At 42.9% G+C, this 24,548-nt stretch overlaps 1 long non-coding RNA gene across 1 annotated transcript in view; it reads right to left on the minus strand.

Annotated features, from left to right (window-relative positions):
* Window positions 1-7,679: 7,679 nt before the first annotated feature.
* The window catches only part of LOC141019792 (uncharacterized), a 60,094-nt gene continuing 43,225 nt past the window's right edge, over window positions 7,680-24,548 (minus strand). Inside the window, exons 3-4 of the long non-coding RNA XR_012180789.1 lie at window positions 11,655-11,719; window positions 7,680-8,855 (exon numbers count right to left, since the gene is read on the minus strand). This is a non-coding gene — a long non-coding RNA (uncharacterized lncRNA). The remainder of the gene's footprint in view (window positions 8,856-11,654; window positions 11,720-24,548) is intronic.

Genomic DNA, 24,548 nt, shown 5'->3' on the forward strand with positions numbered 1-24,548 from the left:
AATACTGCTCATTACAATTAAATAATGTGTGAATGTGATAATTATGTAACATGTTAAAAATGTGCCCGAAAAGGACTAAACATGATATACTCTATGGAATTAAGAATGGTGTTGACCCCGGAGCTTTCGAAGAAGTTGGAAGAGTGTTGAGTTTCTTGTGAGGACAAGAACATTCTGGGGCCTGCTGATAAGATCACACAACGTCAACTTTCTGGGCTACGTTTCAAGCAGGATGAACAGGAAGACAAAGCGGCCTTTGAAATACAAACACGAGTGAATAAAAACCCTGAGTCTGCAGTATTTTGATCATCCTCTGTTTCAAGATAAAAAAGCGGGCCTAATTTTGTCTCGGATTCCTCCGATTTCTTCCTACAGGAAGCTGGATCTAACCTTTACCCGCTTTGGTATCATTGTCAGCCATTCAAAGCCTAAATATAAACTATATAGAGTCAGAGCAGTATTTGTGTGGCTGTTGGAAAATTCAGTTTGGCCTCACGGGTAGACTGAATGTGTGCCACGGTCCCCGACAGAAGGTGGGAAAGGAGTAGATGGTGTCGATTTTGTCCATATCTTTGTTATGTCCTTGGCGGTGTGCAAATATAGGTGTCCAGTTGTTATCGTGGTATAGTGGAGCAGCGCCTGAATAAGACGAGTGTGTTGGTACTGAGGGCCTCTCTGGCTGTGTAAACAGGGCCTGAGAGTTGATGGCTATCGACCATCCCAGGCTCAGGAATGACAGGTCTTATCTGTGACTGAGATTGGTTATGTGAGATACATGACTACGTGTGTGAATGTGTGTGTGCAATACCAGTATGTTCAATTTCTGGGGCAATGGGTTTAGACCAAGTGCAAACCCACCATGATGTGGGCCAATGGTTTAAACATTTTGATGTCTTGAGTTTGGTATTGTGGCGCCATGTTGATTTTGGAGCGAGAGGTGACCATATTTGGATAAGAGATACTGATTGGATCTGACTGAGAACCGAGGTCAATAGGTAGCCACGCCCTAAAGCTGTCTTATCATCTGTTTAACTTTAGATGGGTCCATAATTTACAAGATGAACATCAGAGTGTCAGGGTTTGGGTTTTGGTTGAGTTATTTCCTGTTTTATTTTGTAGATTATATCCTAATGTGTCAGGTGATTCTTTCCACTTCCTTCCACTTTCCGTTCTTATTTCCTCATGTATTTGTCCTGTATTGTCCCTTTTTTGCCTGCCTTTTTTTTTTCTGGATCACAGTTTTATTTAATAAATTGTGCTTTTTTCCTAACTGCCTGCTGTGGTGCCCTGTTTGGAGTCGTTTTTTGATACACTCAACAAGAAGTAATGTAATTTTCTCATAAGCTTTCATACAATCAGACTTCTTTTTGAAACAAGGGAAGAATCAAGTTTAAGTCACTCCCACATTGACTTCACTTTTCAGACCCGGATGCTTTGTCCATATTTTATACATCAATGGTTCAGACTTTGTGCAGGAACACATCCACATTGCACACAATGCCACTGCATGAGTGACAGAACACCGCCATCTTGTTTGTGCTATCACTGTGATAAATGGTCGTGTGAGTTCTCGTTGTTCCACACCCCTCTGCCAACTCTACACATCAGGAAACGAAATTCATGTGCTGCATGTAAAAAGGAACTTTGTGTGTGTGGGTCAAGGGTCACTCTTCTCTCTAACTAGAGGATTTCTGCAGTGTGGGCGGCAGAAAACTTTCTAGACAAAATAATGTGATCCTGATACAGAGTGTAATCACACCTTTCACAGTACTGTAGGGGGTTTTCCCCACCATTATACAGTTTAGGTGCAGCACCCGAGCTGTTTTGGGCCCCACCTAAGTAGATTGAATGTAACATCAATATGGACGGCATCAAATTTGATTTCTCAGTAGGCTTTACTCCTTCGGTTTTTGGGCTATTGTGCATTTATTATCTGCTTGTCCAACTTTTTGCATACCGATATGGTAAGAATAAAGGTCCAAAAATGATGTGATTTTTTTTTTAAACTAAAAAAACATAAACCGTCCTCCTCTGCCAGTTACATGAACTGAAGTCTCCCGCAAATCTTAGGAAAACTCTGCCGTAAATAGGATTTCGTTGGATATGCACGATGAATCTGCAGTGGGTGGCTCCAAAAAGAGACAGCAGTTGTAAAATATTGTTTTAAAAGGGAACTCTTTTTTCTGTTTGTTGTTGTTGTTCAAGGAAGCAGATGTGACCATCAAAAGATACAAGTAAAATGTCAGATCATGTGCAGGAAGTGCGAAAAAGGCAGCATTAGATCACATAAATGTATAAATCATGGTGTCAGCATTTGATTTTCATATCTGCTTTTTTAGGGATTTGTTTCCAATGCATCACATGATATGATTTAATATAATATTACAAGAAATATGTTTTTTCTATATTGCTGCATGCATACTACACAAATAATGTGGCCAGTTGATTGAAACATCCCTCTGACAGCTTCACTTGAAGACATAATTTGTCGCTGCAGTTGACAGGTTGACACCCTCTGTCTAAATTCACCAGAGGCATAATGAGACATCTCTATCTGTCTGGGTTTCCCAAGGTAAACTCCAGCGCTTCTATCGAAGAGGACAAGTACTGACCTGACCTTTGACTTGACCTTTCTTTCACACACAGAGAAGAAATGAACAACACCGTTGGGGAAAACGCACCTCTAAAAATTTTAGTGTCTTCCATTTAAATCTGCTCCTTCCTCTTTGCCAGTCTCTAAAGGTCAAGCCACTAAAGCTGCTGTGCTGAATCACACTCTGCTGGAAATTTTTCAGATTTTCTAGTGGAAAAAAAAGGGAGAAAGTAAAAATCATTTGTCATAATTTCCCCCGTCGGACAGATTTGGCACTGCTGGTCGGTGGGCGAAAGTTCAAACGTGGTGTTCAGCGGGCTGGGAGTGACGTTCGGGACAACTCGGAGTGTTTGAGGTGGTCTCTCAGACGGAATTCTGAATCCAGGAGTGAAATGGCCTGTCAGCGTTGATATATGATGGAGAGGGGACAGAGGGTTGTGCCATGCCCCTTCAGTCCACGCAGACAGACAGGAAGCACACATGAATTCTTCTACCGTCTCCCACATCTGTATGATATACTTGCATGAAGAATGTGTCATTAAGAGGCAAATAACAACAACAACAACAACGACTTGTTGCTAATCAGTGCCGACTGTAATCCATTAAAAAGCCCTCACCCAGTCATGTGTGACCTAAAACATAAAAACCAAATGGCAAATGACTTAATCGTAGATAAAATGTTCATGATCACTGGCCTCCCTGTACAGTTCCTCAGTCTATAAATATTTCTTTTCTTGTAATCACTTCTCCTCCAGAGACCAGACGTGAAGAGGAAGGGAAATGCTGCGCTGAATCGAAATGTGCTTGCTCATAAGGTCAAGCTCACATCATCTTTGCCTGTAATTGAAAGTAAAACCACATCACTCTCCACCTCACCACCTCTCTCACTCTCATTACAAGCCCCCCCTCCTTTCCACTCCACTCCCTCTCGCCCAACCCCACCCCCCAAAACTCTCCCACACCCCCTTGCCCCCGCCCCTCGCCTTGCCACTGCCTCTCTGCATTGATGCTAATAATTACCGCTGAATGGATCTGCAGATTCCCATGGATGTCAGCAGAGCCTTTGGCCTGTTCTGTCGCTCCCCTCCTCCTCCTGCTCCTCATCCTCTCCTGCTTCCCGAGTCTCCCCTTCCCCTTCTCAATGGGGATTAAAAGAGAGGGAGAGCGGCGAGGGATGGAGAGGGTGAGAGAGGGTGCTTTGCCAGAACGAGGGATGGTTTCCCATGCAACTGCCTCATCTGTGTCACCTTGCCAATCAAGGCTGACACTACGAATAAACCAGAAACGTTGCAGCGTGTTCTATGATTTTTGGGGAAGCACATAGCCGTAATGTCACTCTCAATTTGCTGCTCTTGGATTGATAAAGTTCTTGCTTGGGCAAATGTGGTCATCATAAACTCAAGGTAACTCCCATGACACATTAGAAAGTGAAAACCTGTTGGAAAATAGGTTACCTCTATAAAGAACAATTGTGGAAAATACAGAGCAAAGGGAAAGTAGTGGATTCCCACCATTTCTCCTGTGCAAGCAGAGCTGAGTGGATCGACGTCATGGTCACTGGGAGCCCACGCACCCTCAGCATGCCAGAGGTAACCGATACCCAGTCAGCGCTCATCCAAGCTCGAAAACCCACTAAAGCCGTCCGAGGAGGGGCCAACCCGGCACACCACAGTTAATCACATCACACCGCAAGCAACGGCAAGGAAGGGGAAGCATGAAAACTGTAAAGAGGTGCACTTTAAAGTGGGTAAGAGACTTGGCATGATGGAGAAGATAAAGACAGAAAACTGCATGAGAAGAAGAAAAGAGAAAGTTGTCTTATTTTTTCCATTAAAACCAGTATGTACGAGTACTTAATGCGAGATGTAATGTTCAACACGCAAATGTGGCCCTTTTCCAAGACCAAGAAGTAATTGTGTCATTTTTTTTTCTTCAGATGCAGCTCCAATTCGAGGAAATGGTTTGGAGTGTGCTTAAAGGCGTCTATGCTGCAGGAGTGTTTGGAACCAACAAGGTTTGGCTCGGGGCTGCATGTCAACCTCACTTCAAATTATCCTCATTAACGACAATTCCAAGGGGAAGCGGCCATTTGTATGTGTGTGATACTCTGGCGTACGGGGCCTGTAATAGTTCTGGATGCACACCAGCATGAAAAGTGGCATTTATTAGTCAGGGTCACAGGTTGTACTGAGCTGAACTAGGCAGCCAGTTGCAGCTCTTTTGGCTCGGTTTCTGTGGGAGAACCCTGGGTTTGTTACTTGACGTCATAGAGCGATGAATGGAGGAACACCCCAGTTACTGCCCTTTTTTTAAGCTGTGGGTAGATAGAAAAGAAAGTTTATCTGTGAAATCAGGAAAATCTCTAGGAAAGTCAGGGTTGGGGCTACCCCTAACCCCAAGACCCAAAAATATCCCGAACCTCCAAACCAAAATCCATAACCTGACCCCCTAACCCTAACCCCAATTTAAATTTGAAACAATGAGAGTAGACCCTAATGTAGTAAAATAAAAGAAATGGTAATCCTCTACAGTACAACAATGTCGTCATTAATTTAAGAAAAATTAATCATGGGCTGTGGATGAGCCCACGACCCTCTTCAGATGCCATCCCCCTCCCTCCTCCACCCCATAAACACACACACTCCCTCCTCGAACCTCATGAGAGAGAAAGTGAGACACAATGAAACTTGCACCAAAACTTGGCAGAGCTTCAAGTTAGAGCCCGGCGGCCGACACAAAGCTCACGCTTGACATTAAAAGTTTGTGGCTTGACACTTCTTGCTGGGAAGCTCTTCTTATTGCAGGAGGTTACATCAACACTCCCTATAGGGCGAGAGGTGCAATGAAGCCGCCATTATATCCAAGACAGCGTTCCTCATCCCTCCCCTTCTTCCCGTCTCCTTCTATCATTTCCCAAGACTGTTTACCACAAACACAAGAGCAGCACTGCCTGAGCTCATTATGGACAGCCAAGCCGCAATATACTGCCAAGTCCTGCCCCACAGCCTGGGCCTAGCTCTGTTGTCTTGGCAACCCAGCATCCAAGAACATGGAGGGGAGGGTTGGTTGTGTGTGCTGGTGCTGGTTGTGATGTGTTGAGGGGGGGGATGCATGATGTCATCCTGTGGCATGGAGGGGGCCAATCAAACCCTGAGAAAATTATGTCACCTTTTGTTGAGCCGGTCCATTCAGGGCTATAGAAGTGCAGTGAATTGAGAGCTGCAGAGAGGTCATTTTTCCCCTGAGCTGTGTATGTGTGTGAGAAAAAGCGGGGGCGAAAAAATAAAGGGGGGTTCGGGCAGGCAAGTCCATTGTGGACATGCTAATGTTGTTGACCATAAGCAGGGCCATAAAGATGTCATGAAGCTCAACTTCCAAAACATCAGCGCCGGGGCCTTCACACTCCTTTCTTTTTCAGATGCCGATGACCTCTTCCCCCACAAATTTGATTCTTAATATGAACCCTATGATGCTTTTAACAACTTGTCAGAACATTGTCAAGCGGCAGAATAAAAGCCCCGAGCACAGTGCAATGGAGCCTAACCCGGTCCGCTTTGTTTTATCGCAGAGAGAAAGACAACAATAAGCAAACCCCTTGAGGAATAATTACCCCCTTAGCAACTCTGCCACCCCGCGCTCCTGCACCCACGCCCCATCCCCCGTAGGGCCCGTAGCCCCCACCAGAGCCAGGCCTTATTGAATCACAGCTGAAATTGACAGTGAAAGACAGTTGAATGGGAACTCACTGCTGAATTACTGAACTCAGTTAAACTAATTGAAAACAGTTAATGCATTTTTAGTGTACACTGGAAAGTCTTTCTGTGGGGATTTCTACCCACAAAACGGTGAAAACACCCTGAAGTTTGACCTATGTTGTCTGTGACATTAAGCACTTCTCTGTCAGCCTCGTCACACATACAAGGCTTCTAGAAACTAAAACACATTTTCCAATGATGTCATCATTTTCAGGAAAACTTGTGACAGCGGGTTACAAATAACTACTATTTTTGTGCATGACTTTAAAAAATCTACCTATTAATCACATTATTTGTAAAGTAAAACCTTGTGATTTCCAGTAAAATTGATTAATTCATCATTTAAATGTCACATTTTCAATTTAAGCTGAACATTCACCCTGCTTCTCTTTGCCTGAGCAGTAGAAAAGAAAGTGATATAACCGCTAATAGTCCTCCTAGTAGCAGATTGGCACATAAACTGACCTAACAACTAATGAAGCCAGCCTGACTCACACGAGCGGCAGACACGTACGCAGACACATAACGAACATCATCCGAGTGTCTTATCAGTTATTAAGCCCACAGATCTGCACCTGCAATGACGAATCAAACAGGCAGAAGCTTGGAAACACTCGTTGTTTTTATTTCTGCTAACAGGGTTTCACAGACACAACAAAAGCTATGGGGCCGTAAATCATCATGACAGGATTATGAAGCGATATTAACGCAGGCTGTCAAATGTGTCACAATGAAATGCAGTGTCAATAAGTTTTTGGTTTGCTTGATTCATCACCACCTTGATTACAATGGCTTCTTTGTGATCGCAATTAGAGAATGTCAAATGATGGCGTTACATTTCCAGTGAATGAGTAATCTTTCAGTGGAATCTGACCACATGTGTATTAATTGGTTTGACGCTTCTTCTTCGCTAGATAAACTTTGTATGTGACTCCACAGCCCAGTTGCTAGGAATACAAATGTTTACAGTCAACGTCTCTGCAACCCACTGATACTTTCACATGCGTACGTGTCATAGGCCTTTGTACCATACTGACATTTCTACAAATGGTGTCATATGAAGTGAAGCAACTGGTGGTGGTGGTGTTACAGGAGAAGGCTGCCAAGCCAGTGACCACAGTTTGAGACTGTGTTTCAACATTTTAAAGTGTGACACCAATGGATATTTTTTTATAATGAAACATTAGAACATCTCCAGCTGTGTGTTTGTGGTGACCAAAACAGGTATTTTAAGAAAAAACATGATCTTTTTATAACCTTAACCAAGTGTTAGCGTTCCGACATATTTGTGGTTTACAAAAACGTACATTGTCAACATTTATTCTGGTGATCGGGTTGGCCTGCAATGGTGTAAGAGCTGCCTTCAGTCTGTACATATACAACTAAACAACAATAACATCTATTTGTTTTCCAGTTACAGTTCCAGCGCTACCTGTCCTGTGTAAAACAGCCTATGGGGTCATTCTATGGAAAAAGTAGGACATTGGAATTTTATGTTTTCTGTAGAATCTTTTATTTCATAGCATGAAGGACATGTTAGTGATGTAACAAATCATATTTTGTAAGATCAGGGATAATGTATTTTTCACATCTTATCACATCCCACCACTATTCATAGTAGTATGGCTGAAACCTTCTGTGGGCAAAGCCAACAACACACTAAGCATGAAAATAAAAAAACAAATAAAAAAAATAGAATTTATATTTAAAAAAATTTATTAAAAAAATGATTTCTTCAAGATTTTTGCATGGCATGGTGGATATGCTATGCTTGACAGAGAAGGTTTTGATAGAAAAATGCACAAAAAGATATCTGAAAGAAGATCAAAACTCGATGTCACATCTTAAACTCCACTTACATTTTATTCAAACATTTCTCATGAAGAGGGAGGCATTCATGATCCTAATTTTTTTTTTAAAAAGTCTAAAATTCATGGAATACTTAATTATAAAAATATAATTTTATTAATTAATGTATCTTAATTCATGCTAATAAGTACACTTGAATTGTTGCCTTCAGCCACTGAAAACAATAATGATTTATTTTCAACTGTTATCCCTTTAAATCATTGGGACCCAAAATAAATGGCTTTTATGTAATCACTCAAATGTCAAAACCGCAGTGTGTATGAGCAACAGCGTCAATAAATGCTGAATATCAAAAACAGATGTATACTAATATTGATCCAGGTTCAACTTGAAAAAAAAAAAGTTAACTTTATGTAGATCCATTGTGGTGACTCCGGTGGATCGAGTTGACTTTCCTATCGAGCAGCTCTCCAAACAGGCTCGACTGAACTGTTCCACGATGTCTGAGCAGCAGAATACACTCCACTGTCCTGCTGAGTTTATGTCACAGCTTCTCCCAAGTCCAAGCTGCTGGCGGCGTTGGCTCCTGAGAGCGAGATTGTCAGTGATGGAGCTCATGCTGTTCGTAGCCATGCCAGGAGCGAACATCTGCTGCAGGGGATGCTGGTCCACAGTCCAAACCAGGATTTAGTCTGATCCTAGAAACATAATACAGAAACTAATGATTGACTGAGGCCAAAAACTGCTTGAAGCATGAACATTGACACATGTTTCTCATACCCAGACTTAGGAAAATTAGAGGTATTTAATCTTTTCTGGCAACATTTTTTTTTAAAGTAACTGCTCAGTAATCAGATTCATAAAAAAATGATCAACACAGACTTCTGCTCTGCTGATTCCTTTAACACATAGGCTTTGGCTTCTTTCAAAAACTTTCCACACAAAAAAGGGCCAGAGGATTCAAACTGGCATGAAAATGTTGCAGAAGAACCACCCAAAGCCTCATCTGCAGCTGAATATATCGCATTATGAGTGGTGTCAAATTCCAGCCACAGTGTGTTTTGCCTCTGGCAGTATGGCTACTAATCATCAGGCCTTCTCACGGTGCACAAGCTACTTGTCAGTCCAATACCCAAATTTTAACACCTCGGTTCCACACTGTTTTGTTTTGTGTCCGTAATTACGGACAATGCCCCTAGTTTTCAACAAATGGAAGTGCATTTCTTTAAAGCGGCAATATGTAAGAATTGGCCAGCTTTCAAATACCACCAGAGTAACCACTAACTGCTACTAACTGTAGCTGCTGTTAGCTAGTTAGCTCAGCAAGCTTTACAGCTAGCGATCCAGACTGGGAGCTCGGAGAGCCGAGGAAGTGCTGGTGTTTACAATGCTAGCACAGAAGTTTTGGACCTGGGGCTAGTTTGTTGTCAGTAGATGTCTCTGCAACGCAATACATAGACATCATAACATCAAAACATTTTTTTCTTCACATTCGGTTGATAATTTCAGTAAAAAAAAAGTTCATGTTTTCAACCAAAGTTCTTACGTATTACACCTTTTATGATGGATGAAAACCAAAATGCGAGAGAAGCTAATTTTCTATATTTTTATGGGCACATGGAGCACTTATGAGGACCAACACTGCATGGCATCAGTTTTGTGGAATATTTCGTTAAAAGGCATTTGGACCCCTAACGTTATGCATATTCTCTGTTACACAGCTAACATGCTACTATTATGAGCTAAATATTGTAGCTATAATATCAAACTTTTCACTTAAAAATATTAGTTTATTACATTCATCAGTCGGTTAGCTAATTCATTTTTATGCTAACTTCCTGTGGCACGTGGTCGGTCCAAAATACACAAAGCAGATGCTTACATTTTTCAATGTCCTTATTCTGGACTGCAAAAAAAAAAAAAAGAAAAAGGAACTGAAGGAGGTGTTTCAAAAACACATCAGGGACCAAGGAGGTTCCCATAGCAATGAAATGACTTTGGGATGACTCGCACACGTACACAGAGCTATGTGGTAAGATAGATAAGTCTCATTTCAATGATAGTGTGTGAACAGTTGAGGAAGATGAAAAAAAACTGCTTTATGTGCGGAGCAACAGCTGGATAAGTGTGTTGTTTTCTGATAAGGCAGCGTTGATCAGTGTACAACATCTGCTTCTTTCACAATGTCAGAACATCATAGGTGAGGTAATGCAGGTAGGTGGCCTCTGTTCAACCTGTGCCTTCCTTTGCATGTGCTTGCGCATACAACCACGCTTAATGACATTACGTCGTCTTGCCACACCATTTACTCAGCCCTGCCTTGCAGCATAGTGGTGGGACCGGCCCGTCCTGCCTTTAGGGAAGGAACAACGTGTCAAAGGATGAGTAGTCATCCATCAGTGTTTCTCATCTTCTTTCTGCCTGTCTGCACCTCTGAGCTGGTTTACCTGCGAGGAGTCACGTTCCACCAGCGTACAGGATGTGGCCTCACTCTCGTACTCTTGCTTAATCTCCCTCCTCCTTCACCTCCACTCACACATCATCATCATCTTTTTCCAGCTTGCTGAGCTACAACCACTCTTGTGCTTTTCTATTATCTACCCTCGATTCTGAATGTATGCTTTCTCAGCTTCACCACTCAACAATCAGTCTTTTACCATGTTTTTGTCTGTCTCTCCATTTGCCCTCCATTCTGCTTTTTCCCTTCCCACGTTTCTCTCCTATGCCTCACCTTGGAGCAGAGCCCATAGAGCAGCATCTGCATACAGAACCAGGTCCCAACCTGCCTCTGAGTCTCAGCCTGCCTGTGTACGCCTTGTCTGTGCCTGGGGCTGTGACTGAGGCCGGCCCTTATCGCCCTCCCTCATCAGTACATCTACTGTACCTGTCTGCTGGCACCCTGCCTTCCACACACACAGTTCCCCTTCATTTACCCATGGAGCCTGGTAGGAGGGAAAAAAGATAATGCAGGCCTAGAATCTATAGAAAAAGACTACTCATGTTGGGGTCAAGCATGTTTGACCTGCATTGAGAACACCCACGGCTACCCTGGGAGGTGCACGTATACAGTACCACTCATTCAGCCTGCTGGCTGCCCCGCACAAGCCCATCAACAGGTTTCTTTGAAGGCCACCGACTCTGTGGTGGGTCATCAAAGCATATCTTCATTCAGTTCAGCTGAAAGGATCTGAGGCTCCTGAGAGACGCTGTTTTTGAAGTGATATCTCTGTGCCACTGCATTCTTTACCGTGCTGTCATGACTTGAGTTACACAATTTAAAAAAAAAAAGGCAAGAACATGGGCATGGATCCAGTGCCACCACCCTGATCATGTCTCACAAACATGTGAACTACCACGGCTAACCTCTGTTTGATCAGCGAGTGTGCCCTACTCTGCTTGTTTATAGCAACTGTCAGTCCATAATAAGTCTGCGCTGTCTGTCTGTGATCACATATTCCACTGAAGGAAGATCAAACAGAAACCAGAGTCATCCCTACCTGTTGAATCTCTTGAGATCATGTTTCCATTAGTCAACCTCTTCTCACTGCTCACCTGAGATCATCTGGAAAAGATAAAGGAGAGGGAAATGAGGTGATTCAGAGAGGAGCTCATTGAAAAGAAGACATAATCGTCGGCGAAAAACTGAGGATTCAGATATCATTTAGTCCAGCTCTGCCCAAACTTGCATAACACACCGACAAAAACTTTATTTTCTCACAGTACAGTTAAGGAGGGATCAGTTCCTTACGTTTTCATACGTATGATGAGGTGACAGTGCAGTGGTTTCCAGCATTTGAGTTGGGTAACAACATTAAGTTTGAAGAATCGTGAGCTGATTAACATGATAAGAAAATAGGAAAATATTTATGCTACACAAAATTGTAATAATCTTTTTTTTACTTTTCTATTTGTGGATCTATTTTTCTTGTAAAGTACTGGAAAATTGAACCTCTCCATGCCTCTCAACATCAGTCATATAAAATGTCATTGGCTGACCAATAACTGATGTGCAACCAGTGACAATGGGCCACATATACACAGTGGTTCAGTTTAATGGGACATGGGTAGGGATAGGAACTGATAACATTGTGTTGATACCTATACCATTATGGATTTGCTTTTTGGCCCTTTTCTTAATAAGTTCCCTTCTGATGATGGCCCGACAAATAGAAGTTGGAAACACGTAGTATGGGGAACATTTGCTAATTGGGAAGACGTTGGCGAGACGTAGACCAAATGCCAACGTCTCGGCAACTACGCGTTTCCAATAAAACTCGTGCTGACACCTGCAAGACGTATGTGTGCTACTAGGATTATCGATTCCTGAGTCTGAAAACAGCATAGAAACACAGTATAAAAAGTCGTTACAGCCAATAAAGGTTTCACTCAAATAAGTTTGATGCCATTGTTTTGCAATGTGCAGCTGTCAGAGAAACATTTCAGCACTGATAGAAGGAATACAAGGAATTTGGTAAGCTTGGAGGCATACAGTTCTGATGAATCAGACAATTTGGAAACAGCTCTCAACTGGAAATCATTCTAGGTTCCCAACCCTTAGATGTAACCACTGGTATCGACAGCCACCTGCTAGGAATGCATTCAGACATTATTGTAGAAAATTAGATCTTTTTACTTAATTGTGATCCTCACAATGACAATGAGTACAACGACTACACAAGTGTATGAAGTGAGAAAAAGTGGTCGCTCCGCCATCAAAATCAAGGAAAAGGCCCTCTTACTCCGGCTCAGGCAATCACTCAACTTGACTACCTTCTTGTTGCATTGTACTCAAGACTCTTGGTCAACCAAAGCTGGTTTTATAATGACCACATGACTCAGACCTTCTCCAGTATCTTCACAGAACATTAAAAAAGTCAAACCTGGAGTAGCGGCATAGATCACTCCACTGTGTTTTATGTAAATCTAAGGTTTCAGTGGAGCTCTGCAGTAGCTGGCAGGTCAGGAAGAAGGAGGCAGTCAAAGTGGCTTTTCCATTGTACCATTTAAAATTACGTGGTGTGCTGCTTTTATTTCATAAGGTTAACAGGTTCAGGTAGATATTGGATCAAGAATTTTCTTTTTAAATCACAGGTTTATTCATACAGACAAGTTTAAGACTGGAGCTGTGCTCTCTGGACCAATGACAGTCCCCTCTTAATCCATTCACTGACAAAGGTGCTCTCTGCTTCTGAGTTTCACTGTCCCAGACCTGTTACTTTGGCAACAAATGCACTGTTTCCGAGTGACACAAAGGCTGAACCAAAGAACCTCCTTTCAGGTTGAAGGCTCCAAGAGTCGAGGGGAAAACAGCAATAACAGGACGGCGGGGAGAGAAACTGAATACCGGCAAATTGCTTCCCAGAGTTTCTGGAAGACATGGTAAAATGATTCTTTCTTTCCTCTCCCTTTTAAAATACCTTTCCCTGGCACCAGGCACCATAGGTAGTTGTGTGCCGGTCCCATTTCTTTTATATGCCTTCTTATATTTCCGTTTTTTTTTCTAGCTAGCATACTGAGCTAAGTGAGTTATCATGTACACCAGCAGGCTGGAGCAGCATGGGGCTAGGCTAAGCCTCCAGATGAGGTAATGTTTAGAGGTTTGGCGAGCCAGGAGAAGGGTTGGTCAGGTCTTGATTAGCTCAAGGGTAGGGGCTCTTTCTAATATTGGACACCCCTTTGTGTGGTGAGATTACTACCTTATGAAAAACTGCCCCTGCTGACATGCCTGATGGGATCAGAGCTTCCTGCCCGCTGCATCGTCCTGCTTATGAGCTTTCCACCCACAGGAGAGAAAGAACACAACCAAACATCAAGAGCACACACTTGAACCTCTCGGAAAAGACAGGCATGACACTGGGGGATCATACATACGAATAAGGCTGGCCGATCTGAGTACTTTCGGTCGTGATCTATCTACTTTCCAGGCGTATTTTAGAGATCACCGTATTTCTCTTAATTCTGTTTCTAAACTTCACAGAACCTCATTGACTTGCAGATCAACACTATTTGAACAAACCAGTACAGTAATGTAGCCAACTAGACGGCTATGCTTATTGGACGAATTACTCCACGAGGCTCGTCTTTCGGTGACGTACTGTTAGCAACCCAATGTGAGTTATAGCTGCCTACCAATAGAGTTTAAATCATGCAAATGCAGAAACTCAAGCATTTCAAGTCTGGCTATAGTCTACAAGCCATTTCAAAATTCAGAAAACAGACTGCAATTTAGATTGTGGATTGCAATTGCAATTAAAAAAATGATTCAGACACTTCTGTGCATCCTTACGTGCAAACAAAAATGTATAAGGACACACCAACAAGAACAGACCCAGCTGCAAACGTCACCTCCGAAGGCCCTCTCGCTTTCACTTGTGCACGTGATGACCACGACTGATGACCCGCAGATGGAAAACAACCTGCGCTTATGAACGAGGCCAGATGACACAGTAACACACGCTCATGCATTCTCACTTGGTTTTACTTTGGTCGTCTCCTCCAGCCACTCACCAATGAAAATCACATGATGGACCACATCCAGCTTTTGAAAAAAACAGCCGAGAATCTCCAACCAGAAAAAAAAAAACATCAGCAGAAAGGATTCAGAGGCAAAGCTTTCAGGGGATCTGATCCCAGCCGTCCGCTAAAGAAAGCTGAGGCTATAGGATGATTTCAATTATTTGATATAATTTCTGATGGTCCATTAGTTCAAAATAAAGCTCGGATTATAAGAGACGTGTAAACAGAAAGTAGCAAACAAACCCTGCATCAGTCTGAAGCGAGGCTGTACTTTTTTCCAGATGTGTAATCTGTTAATGAGCATTTGCCTTACTTTCATTTGAACTCTCGTTTAAAACCAGAAACAGCAGAATAAATTCAGCATTCTGGTTTTTTCACCCGCACAGCAAACTTCAACACCTTTTTATTTCTACTGTTCTACTGTTTAGGAGCCTACACTAACAAACACTCACATTTCTGCAGCGCACTCTGTGAAAAACAAATAGTTGTAGGCGTGTATGCACACAAGCATGCAAGCACACATGCAAGCGTCCACATACACACACACACACACACACAAACCAGTCAGGGACACTGGCACAACCTTGCGCCTGTGGTCCTTTAAACCAGTCATGTGAAACGACCCGTTCCTTTCTGCAAATCAGATTACATCTCCGAGCTGAGGTCTGCAAGTCCACACACACATTTAAAGCTCAGGGCTCAGGTCCACGTAACACACACACACATACACACACACACACAGCTTAATCAGATTTTGCCCCACAAACCTTCCCGTCTTTGTGAGTGTGCACAAACTCAGCCAGGTCCGGAAATACTGGCTCAAAATGAATATAAACTTACAAGATACAGTAAATATACAGCCATGAGTGGACTTTATACTGTATACTTAAACAAGTGTGGCTAAGGTCATAAATTCCCTTGAATAAGAACAAAACAAAACAATTTCTTTGTCAAGGAAAATCATAGAGCGCTGTGATAAGCCTCCTTTCAGCAACGCTCGACTGCTGTTTGGCAGCTCTGCTGTGGAATGAGCACATGTGGAAACGTGTTTATAGTGTGTTTGGCAGGAATGCAAATGATAGATGATTTGCAAATGATTCAAGTCCTATTCATGTTACCAAACACTGATGTGTTAAAGAAGGAAAATCAGTAATCAGCGTCACATACGCTTTTATGACAAGCTTAATTATTCCATTTAGTGATTGAGTTAGCAGATAAATAAGTACATGAATAGTTAAATGAGCACAGCAAAAGAGTGAGCATGCATATATTATCATGCTGTTTACTTCTGGTGCTTGATTTCTCTGTTGATTTTTCCTTCAGTGATCAGATTTTAAATAATCCAAGTTTTTTGTGCTTTTTCAATTTAAGCCACAATGTAAAAAAAACTCTGGTTAGCTGGCTGCTGGTGGACTGGTCGGCTTAATTAAACCCAGATAGTTGGAGGAAGTACAAGTCTTTGTCCCTACAGGATCCCCATTAAGTCTCCACTCTGCTAATCAGAAAGCCCTTCAACTACAACAGTATGTCCCTCTGGCCCAACCAACAACCAAATCTTATTTGTTTTTATAACTTTTTAAGGAAACTTGAATTACTCTTCTATCACTGCTGCCTCAGTGTTCATCATAGTAAAGAATTTCCTGAATAGATCAGCAGTGTAGCTCATTGTCTGTGCTCCTTTTTGCCCTTGGTGCTATGGAGGTCAGAGGGTGGGAAGTTGTGGGTGGCAGGAAGCTGAGACAGTTGTGCCTACAATGGGGTGTCAGGACTCTGTCAGTCGGTCCAACTCAGGTTCAACTCAAGCGGGTCAGTCTCTCTTCACAGTGACATCTGAGAAGACCAGCGATGGAGACCGGCAGCGAGGGGGAATGGAGGAACAGGGGGACCGCACCCTGGGTTAGATTGGATTGCACTGGATGCTCAGATAAGGCGACAGGAAAGGGCAGACTGGGGCAAGGTAGCAGGGGGAAGCTGGCTCGGGCTACTGTTACCCCCAGGAAGAGCTCACTCATCCCTCAGGTCACCTGCCACACCTGTGGAGGCCAGGACTCAGTCAGTCACACGATGCAACCAGCCAGGAGTTGGGAATTAATCACCAAAGCCTCAGATTGAAGTGAACCAATGAAGGGTAGAAATGATTGTACTGGTGGATTTACATGTTTTGAAATACAGATAGGCGTCTACTTATCATCAATTTCAGTGCAGAACAACAAACACTAACAACTAACAGAGACACTAAGCCCTAACCCCTAACCCTTACCCTTGAGTTACCCCTAACCCTAACCCTAACCCCAATCCCAAACCCTAACCTGGTCCTTTTGCTGCCACACTGACATCTGAGGTTTGAAAGGTGGTTACTGAGCAACAACTTTTAATGCAATAAATGCATCATTCATATGTTGTCAGATTTTGTGACCGAACAGCGATTGAAGGCAACACCGGCAGCTGCTACGCAAAATCCAGCATCTGTATACAGCTGCAGTGCCATGTGCCAACAGCAAGGCAAGCAGGTTTCAAGTCTCTGCATGTTAATTTTTATACCTCGCTGCAATAAATGAAAACCAAAAGCATTTGCGGGTTACAACAGAAGGTTTATGTTTCTCAGTTTTCATTTATGCTAAATACCTTGAAGACTGTTAGTCAGACAAAAGAAGCAATGGTGGTGTTTGTCAGCATGTTTGACATTTATATAAGCTAAACAACTGATTAATTATTGATGAAAACTTTACAAAAATTGCTGGCCTTGTAAGTAACCATGCATGGAAATGTTGTGATGGTGATGTAGCTCGAGACATATGGTCATCCCCACAGCACACATTACTGACAACACACACAGACACACAGACACACACACACACACACACACACACACACACACACACACACACACACACCGGTAAAATAAACCACAATGTAGTATCTTCATCTGGAGTGCATTTCCTGTCCTCCTGGTTGGCACATGGCCGCTGGTTCCTGTTTTACACCGCTGCATCTCTCTGTTGTTGTTGTTTCCTGCTGCGCAGAAACAACTGTCTTAACAATAGACACAGGTCAGAACTTTAAGGACAAGGACCGTGACCTGACATCTGTTCTGGGTGTTCAAAATCTAAAGCGATGAGTTGTACTCCCCACATCTGGAAAATCCTACATGGTGGATTATGTTGGTTTTAGGATATAGTTTTGACAAGCACAGTTCCCAGTTTTGCTTTATTCTCTCACCAAGAAGCCGAGAGGTGCAATCATTAGTGTCACACTGACCCAAAGCTCAATCTGGAATGGAAATTTACGAGGACAATAATGTTACATCAAACGGCTCTTTAATAAGACAAATTAGACAGCTCTGCCTTGGTGAGTATACTGTGGAAAACAAGCTAATTTGTGTGTCAGATTTTACAAGGTGAGAGGTGAGGAGACAGTTCTGTTCAGGAGCAACAGTGGTGATGTTGCCTAAAACTAAATTGTCACCCAATGATCTTCTGTCACCTTTTCAACCATGCAGAGGTATTGACCAGGAGTGGCCAAAGGAGCTGTGAAATGTTAGTTTAAGAGTGAAGGTAAACAGTCTCTCCCATGGTGGGCCTGTACCCTACACAGAGTAAGCACATGTTTCCCATTGTGGTTAAAAGGGAAGGGGATTAAAGTGTAGTGCAGCCGGAGCCACAGCCACACACCCCATGGTGGGATCACAGTCCTCTCAGGTCTTTCAGTACTGCTGATGCAGCCCAGTTGCAAGTGGCTGGTGTGCAGGGAGAAGCTGTGGCCAGATCTATCCGATGGACTACTCAGGGTCCTCTAGAGCCTAAATGCGAGGCCGTTCTGTGGGGCTAAAGAGGCAGGCATGTTAACATGTTGACAGAAATGCCTGACTGAGCTGGCAGACACTCGCACAAACACGGGCAAGGTAACGATTATGAAAAGGTGTTGAAACAAAACGGATTTTGCTTTTCAGGGGCCCAATACTGTCGCCCTGTAAGCGATCACCTTCAAAACTCATATTAAAGGCAGAAACAGAGAAAAAAAGAGCTGAAGTTGGAGTTAGACTGACAACAAAAGCAGAGCAATGTGGTTTAGGTTCATTGGTTTTGGCTGCCAAATATAACGTTTTCACCCCAGGGCCTCAGGGTCAAATAGGCCACATTCAGGTACCACAGGGGACAGTTAAAGCAGGAGACTGTGACTGTGCAGCCAATTAAAAAGGACACTTTTAAAAGGGAAATACTACAAGGGACATTGAGGAAGATATGCATAGTGGAGCATATCTGCACTTACCAAAAACTGCCAATTAACCAACACCCCATGAAGCTCAGCTGTGACCGCTTCAGCTGGACTGCTTCCATGTGCAGTGAGTAAAAACACTTTGTGTGCAGCGTAAGAAAAGGATGAAGAGGGAGGGTCAGAGTCTGCTTGAGAGTTTACTGAACTTGATTCAAGCTGATTTTTTTTTTTCTTTAAATTCGACCCTGCTCATAAAAATTGGGCCTTTAGACTTAAAAAGCCAGAACATTTTGGGTCAATGTTTGACTGGATAGAAATCGCACATTAAAGAACACAGTGCTCTGTCACACTTTCACTGTTTAAGTCCTGGGCCACAGGACAGTCCTTTGTAAAACTCAACACTTAGACTGAAAAGTTAGATTTCCAGTGAAACCCAAACGACAAATATGATGCTGGAGAGTACCAGCGACATAGTTGTACCAGACCTTCGTCATCACATGGTTAACATAGTGAAAGGGTCGGAGTTTGGCTAGGTTTAGGCACCAAAGATACTTGGTTAGGTTTAGGCAGCAAAAATACTAGGTTTGGTTTCGGCAACAAGGTATCAGAATCAGTATCAGGTACAGTATCAGTACATCTTTAGTAATGTTACATACATGACACGAGTTAAGTGTGTTACGTATGCCGACTTAGTGTGGTTGTGTTTGACCAGTCCATCCACTCCATCTTCCTCCATATGCAGACTTTCTTGCTCTTTATGCTACGTCACAAGCCTTTCCTCCTGTCATAATTACTATGGCTACTAGAAGTTGCCACCTAACAATAAGCATAAATATGAGACTTAATACATGCAAGCTGCTTTAACAGATAACATACTTGGCTGTTTTTCAAATGAGGAAGGGCCAGTAAAACTATTACCACAGGCTAGAAATGAGAATTTTCAAATACTCTGCCATTTACTTATAGATTCTTGTGATTTGACTTGGATGTACCCTAAAGTACTTGAAACTTGATTTGACTTTGCCCCAGATCATGCTACTTTGCTCCATCCAGTCGCATGGGATTCTTTCACATGCAAGTTATATATTCCAAAAAAAGTGTCATTCTTAACCTTTTGGCCTCAGAGCCCACACACATAAACGGAGATAATTGCATGTCTATGCAATGTATATGTCTGTCAGTCTTGTGACATTGATATATTTGTGGAGTTTGTGGGAGGAACTGGGAAGCGAGGATTTTCTGCAGGGCCTAAGTGTTTGTGCAGATTTGCAGCACTTTCTCACCCACAAAAACATGGTGGCTGAAAGAGTACGGCATGTTAATAAGCATGTGCGTAGCCGTGTTTTGAAACTGGAAACAGATTTATGTAGTGTTCGGGATCAGCTCTTTAAAAGGTCACACTGAACAAGTTAGCTCTGCTCAGTAAACCCTGTTCCCTCTGAGATCCAGGTGACTCTCGGCCAATAGTTTCACAACACACTGGACAGAAACGTAAGCACGGCTCTCTCCTCCTTCATGACATCAGTAATTTCCGATTCCAGTGACGCCACACTGACATTCAGCATCTTTGATTAATTGGTTCCTATAAGGCTCTTGGAGTGTTTCCATTTGAACCAAATAAATGGCAAAAATCACTTTCTGGAGCCTGGATTGTCAGATCCAAATACGCCCCCAACTGCAGGCACGGCCACAGAGCATAAGCCCTGGCATGAGTTAAATATCAGCCACAGTGACAGAGTTTTCCCATTGACAGTGATCACAGCATGACATGGGATGCAGTTAAAGCAGACATCTGTCAAACTCCCATGATTACAAACATCCCTCAGCGACACATGCGAAATGGCAAACACACATTCATGCACAAGCCTAGAAGAAAGCCATTACATGCACATGTGTGTACATTTTGTCTATGCACACAAACTTCCCGACGCAAATGTCAAGGACTGCAACGGTGGAAAAAGGTGGGATGAGGAACATATTAGGCTAATCCATCCCGGGATTATGAGCGGGCAAATCTCGCCAATAATAAACAAATGACTAACATTCCCAGTGTGTGGTTTACAAGCCCCGGGGCTGCAGCTAGAACCCAGCAGGGTCTGGATCCAATCCCTGCTGTTTATCAGTGCGAGCAGAAACGGCCATTTGTGAAACCTCCATGACAAACCCAGGATGGCAAACAGGAGTCCAACCAATCACAGCTCCATTTTCAAATCCTTAATATTCAGACTGATTGTTAGCTGCACGGCTAACTTAACGGCTAACTAACCAGCTAACAGCAACTACAGTTATACTACCATTATAAAAGCATTATGGTGCCACAGAGATGCAAATCTTTCTCTCCAGATGTTCGGGGACATTCTTGTTTGGTACAGACCACAGTAAAAATCACATATTCATCATTTGTGTGTTTTTTTTTCTCGTGAAAAATTACCATTCCAACAAAAATCGTGACTCATATCACAATTGCATTATCAGTTAAATAATTACAATATGATGAGGTAGAAATCATTTAGTATAGATTTAAAGAATTTGTGTTTGTAATATTGACATCATATGTTGTTGATATGGAAGACATGTGCTGGTTAAATGACATGATATGCTTTGCCCCTCTGAAGGCATATCATCCTTTCAAAGTAAATGTTTACTTTGTAATTTATTATACGGTTCATGCAGTGTAACATAACCCGAGCAGTGATTCAGAAGTGATTAAAGCAGTGCTGAAGGTATTATTTTACTAAATCCATATTTGGTTGATTGACATTGAATTTAATTGTCAACAATTTCACTGGGTCATCAGATAAAATACTTCTCTGTGTGTCTATTTTGAAACTGTGGTGGACATTAAACTGTAAACTGTAAAAATCTGGTTACTCTTGTTTTAAGCACAGAAGGATTATCTAGTGCTTTAAAGAGATGATGCTTTAGCTTAATTCAATATCACCTGCCTTGTCTTGACAAACATACAAGAGACATGTCTGTAAAAAAATACACTTCAAGGCAATAAGACTTATTTTAAGCAATAGTAGGTCAAGACAAAAACATCTCATTTCAAGTGAGATAATCTTAGATTTAGATTTAAATATGGTCACATTTATTAATGTCAGGTGAAAGGTGCACTGGTAGGTGAACATGACTTTCAACTCAAAAGTAAACCCATCTGGATTTGGGTTCAAGTCCAGATGTGGACATGCAGACAGGCTGGTCCAAAGTTTTTCTGAGATTCAGCTAAAATCATGAATGCAAATATAAGAATCATTTGCTTATATTTAGTGTATTTCACTGTTACTGTGCTGGAGCAAGTCTTGTTTGGACTGGGTTCTTTGAGACTAGATATTTTTTTATTCAGAGCATTTTGCTTCTTTTGAGGAATATTTCCCTCGTTTTATTGCTTTTTTTCCTTGTTTTTAAGAGCTGACTTTTTGCAGTGTCGTAGCCTCAGATTTATATCCTGGCCTCTACATGTTCCAATATGACAAATCTTGCTAATTATACCGACTTATTTTACAAACCAGGGAAACAGCTACACACAAGACCTACACCAGACTGTTTTTTATGACTTAATAAATTGAATAAATTTGAGATGTGAGTGGCAGTTCAGATGTCTGAAACGACACTACAAAGTCCTCACGAAACAGCAGGTCAACATGAGACGGACAGCGGAGCAGCACACCTGTTTAGCATTGTTGACAAAATATTGATTGCTTGTGCCGGCGTCACCATGGTGTTTTAGCGGGGAATGTTGGACTGATAAACTAATGGGCCATAAATTCCCCTAAATGGTAACAGAGTTTGTTAATTAGCAGCGTGAGATGAAACCCAGATCAAAGGTGAAGCAGTGAAAGCAGGTTAGAGTTTTCTACTCGCAGGAAATAGTGGGAAAGGAGAAAGGAAAAGAATGTCTGTCTCCACCCTTCTACCAGCTCTTTTCTCTGATCCGACATCAGATGAGATGATCCACTAAGTCTTAACTTGGGTGGATGTTCCGTAGCCTTAATCTCACTCTGTACATGGGTGTGTGCGTATTTGTGGGTGTGCTGAGAAGTAAAGTCTTCCCTCAGCTCTAATCCACCTATTTTGTTTCGGTCCACTGTTTAGATTCAAGGTGGAAAAGTGCCGCGACGGTAACGTTTTGCCTTCTCGGTCCGTCTGGCCTTCAGCGCTGTACCTGCTGAGCCCAGAGACTCACCACCGTGGCTTTAACCCTGTCCCCAAGCATGTCCCTGGCCCGCACAAAAGCCATCTGGGGTGCGGCTGAGAGCTTTAGCAACAAAATAACTCTTTCAGTCTGCGCTCTGCATGGTTCTGACTGCAGGGCGTTGAGGTCGCCAATACCAAGACTCTTACTGGACCTCCTCCTCCTCCTCCTCCTCCTCCTCAACCCCTCTAATCCTGGCCTACATGACTGACTCCAACTGAAAGCACCACACGCCAGAGGTGGGAGCCAAAAGCACTGTGAGATTCAAAAAAGACCACCTGCTCATCAAACTAAATTGCACTCACTGAAGGCAATAGGGGGAACATAGAGGATGAAAAAGAGGGGCGCAAGAGGGAAAAAATCAGTAAGAATAAAAAGAAAGAGTCACTGCTCTCCCTCTGTGATCTTGGCAGACAAAAGAACAAATTACATTTCTGCGTCATGGCACCCGAGGGTCAGAATCGGCATCGGGTCCCTCTCAGCGCTGTTTGTGTGCGAGCATGTTGATATAGGTTCCATCAGTTCCCACAAGAGAGCCAGAGAGGTGCACCGGCCGTCCTCTCAGCCTTTCATCTTGGCTTCTTTTGTATTCTGCTACACTCGTGTCTGTTGTCGCAGAATTGACTGTTATTATTCCAAACAGCATTATCTTTATTAATGCCACAGGTCTCAGGACTGTGCACTCCCCGTGAGCCGGGTCTGGAAAGAGCTGCAACCAATCTCCCTAGATAAAAGCTCAGCGGAGAGCTGTATGCAAGCCAGACAGCTCGGACAGGCCTTCATCCTCCCTCCTCGTTCTCAGAGAGAGGTACAGGCCCTACAAAGACTAAGATATGGCTTTAATCTTGGTACTTTCAGCCAGACAGAAACATTTGAACTGAGAGCAGCTCTCTACGAGGCTATCAGAAGTCACTTCAGGTTGTTGCGACACATGTCGGAACAAACAAATTGTATTATCAGTAAATACATTTTATTATATTTGAAAATTGCAAAAAGAAAAGTAATGAAAAAGTTTTGAAAGCCTGAAAATGGATGGAAAAGTTTTGGAGACTGCTGTGGCTTTAGTTGTTGGTGGCTTGGTGGAGCGGAGGCCGTTTCCCGAAGTCAGCCATGCATGACGAGTTATTTTAAAGGTGGTGTGGAGAGCTGACGTGTGGCCAGGCCGGGGCAGGGCAGCGGCTGGGCTTAGTGCCTCAAGCCCCCTCGCTCCAGTGGTCACACAGCATCAGCTCCCGGCCCGAGCCCGGACACTGATTTATGGGACAGGGGGATTACCATCAAACCAGCCGTGAGGACCACCCAGATGGTGGCACAGGACGCCGGCCGCACAAACACACGCAGGCACACATGCACGCAAATTCAAATATACTTATACATCCACACACGCACTTATATGTACCTTTTAACACGGCTATCCACAGAAATCCAAACAAAAACTAACTTACAGCTGCTATCTGAGGTGTTG

The sequence above is a fragment of the Pagrus major genome, chromosome 23, assembly GCF_040436345.1.
Source record: "Pagrus major chromosome 23, Pma_NU_1.0".
Taxonomy (NCBI): Eukaryota; Metazoa; Chordata; class Actinopteri; order Spariformes; family Sparidae; genus Pagrus; species Pagrus major.